At 41.3% G+C, this 2,765-nt stretch overlaps 1 pseudogene; it reads right to left on the minus strand.

The window, feature by feature from the left end:
• Positions 1-1,509: 1,509 nt before the first annotated feature.
• On the minus strand, positions 1,510-2,311 carry LOC148026149 (peroxidase N pseudogene; annotated as a pseudogene).
• Positions 2,312-2,765: the final 454 nt, after the last annotated feature.

A 2,765-nucleotide genomic window follows, 5' to 3' on the forward strand; every position in this document is an offset into this window, starting at 1 on the left:
GCTGTCTTTCCATCATTGTTACTCGATTTTGCCTCCTCTACATGCTCCAAGCTTTGGGCAGCCTCTACCCCTTGCAATATCGGCTCCTCTATTTGCATACTATCCTCATCTATGTTGGGAACATTGCTTTCATCATATACTCTCGCACTTCGGGGAGCTAAAGGAACAACATACCATCATCGAGATTGCCGGGGGTTTGGATAGAAAATTACCTATTCAAAATCACATACAAGAGAGATTTAACATTTGTGACATATACCATGTCGTAATAAAAGTTTAAAAAACATGAGTTCATGTGCATATTCACAATGGGCCAGTAATACAAATGTGTTGCACAAATCTGTCCATCTTTTTTCAGAATCTATTTCAAGAAATCCAGGTGGACCTTATTGAATAGTTCCCCCAACTCCTTCAAGTACCACTTTGAACCATTGCACATCAAATAGGATCATGGAGAAGCTAGGGTAATCCCCGTGATAATACTTTGCAAGTTTCCAAAATACTCCATCTCTTCCATAATGATGTTTGGATCCATGGCTCACCGTCAGCTCTCTTACTCAAACTTTTCCATGACACCACAATCCGTTGTGGAGCGCATTTTGTTGATACGCTCCATGCAAAACTATCATCCATGTGACCATGCCGCACTATATATTTTGTACTATACATTGAAACAGTTAATTAGTTGTCACATATAAAATCTAGATACAACAACTTATAAAATATGTGGTCACCTTTGGACTGCATCCCCTCGAGAATTCCCCCACCTCAGTAGAGACCTCCACTCCTCCACAAGAGGCTGCGATCAAAGCTCCATGCAACCATCGCATAGACATAAACCGTGGCATTTTCTCCATGCCCTTGGGATATCAAATCGGTTGGTGGCGCATACTACCTCAAAATTCAGATCGTGCTTCTTCTCGAACTTTCTTGGCTTGCTTGTACCTAGCAAGCCACGTTGTCGAAGGGTTTTCGAAAGCAATGTCGCAACCACAGAGGTTCTTGAGAAATTCCAAGATAAAAGATCAATTGAAGCAAATAATCAAGACAAATATGATGCCAAATGCCAAGTAACAATTGTATTACTGCCAAGTTATCTCTGAGCATAGAGAAACATCATAACAAACCACATGTGATCTATGCAATTGACCCATGCCATGTATACAAGCTCTTATTAGAGTCCAAGTATTTGTGATTACAACAGTTGACAAAACCATTCCACCCTCTCAAGAGCAATATGAAAACTGAGAATAGCTCTTCAAATCATGTCAATTTGATTGAACTGCTCAAACCTCGTGGTGCAGAATTATTCATTGTTGTTGCTCTTCTAAAGTCTAGAATTTGAACACATACAGAACAGGTTCAAAAAGTTCCTCTTGTACAATGGATATATCATGAGAAATTTCCACAACTGTAGGTTGTTCAAAATACTCTTGCCTTTCCAAAACACTGAGATTGTCTTCCGTCACTTATGTAATAGGTATAATATCTTATAAGTTTGCATTCTGATCAGAACCTGTAAGAAAGCATACTGCTTGATTTACCAAATGTGTGTGCACCAGACAGGGCCACCACATCCTTTATGTCATCAAGCCCTACTACAGCAAATTTGGCCGCAATAGTATTCAAAGACTCTCTTGCAGATGGAAGCCTGGATGCAACAAGGAACTTATATGCTGCTTTACTGTCTTTCCTTCCTAAATTGACATTCCATGTTGGTCCCCCAGCCAGTTTGATAGACTCCCTTGCTGCCAATGCTAGGATGTCTGCACAAGAAACAATGTTTCCACATTGGGCCACAACAACACTCTTAATTTGATCAATGACTTCAAATCCCCGTAAAGAGTTGACATTTGGAAAGACAAACTTCTCACTGTCATCCCCATCCAGCAAAAGAGAAGCATCACACCCTTGACTGATTGTTTGTTTGTTCAGGCCACGAGACTAATCAAGTCGGAAGGGAAGGCGCACCGAATCAAAAGAGAAATTCGCCCATCTCGATGCAGAACTCAGATATCAGTAAAAACACACGAAAAGCTATGCGGATGAAATTTACCATGCTTCTCTCTCTCTCTCTCTCTCTCTCTCTCTTTCTCTCTCTCTGTGTGTGCTTGAGATGGGGTTTGTCACTCTAGTCAGTCCGAATTTTTTTTAAAAGTAAGTAGATCATTTTCTCATCAGTCTACAATAGTGTTAGACATTTGTTGAAGTCACTGTCACAATTTTCCTTCAGCAATAGCATCCGCTTCCAGTTCTTTGTTGAAAATACTGTCGTATCTTCTCTTCGTCGCTGCTGGGAAGGAAGCGCCATGGCTAGAGTGGAAGATTCTCCCACGACTCTGTTTGCCTCTGATTCACAACACGATCCGTTGGAAAAAAAGAAGGCTTTCCTGCATGAAAGCTTTCTCCCGACACCTCTTCTAATCGACGAGCGCAGGACAGTTCATTGGTTTTGAAGATTTTGCAATAGGGTCTCCAATTTTGATATCGAGCACAGGCATTTCCCCTTTCTGTTTCGATGTTGACGCTGAAGGTGATGACCGAAGTCACCCAATCCTAAACGCATGGCCCAACTGATCTCTGCGTGGCAAGCCGATGTCTTATAATCCTTTAAACTTCTGATTTCCATTACTTCATGTTGATCTCTGATTCGTTACAGCAACCATCAAAGACAATGTCTTTTCCCCTCGATTAGCACTTCTTCATCTGTAACAATGCCTTCGTTTTGAGTGTTACATATGCATCTCTTCGTCTCGACCTCCCAG

This window comes from Lygodium microphyllum, chromosome 14 (assembly GCF_053477565.2).
Source record: "Lygodium microphyllum isolate KBCC chromosome 14, Lygodium_microphyllum_v1.1.10, whole genome shotgun sequence".
Classification (NCBI taxonomy): Eukaryota; Viridiplantae; Streptophyta; class Polypodiopsida; order Schizaeales; family Lygodiaceae; genus Lygodium; species Lygodium microphyllum.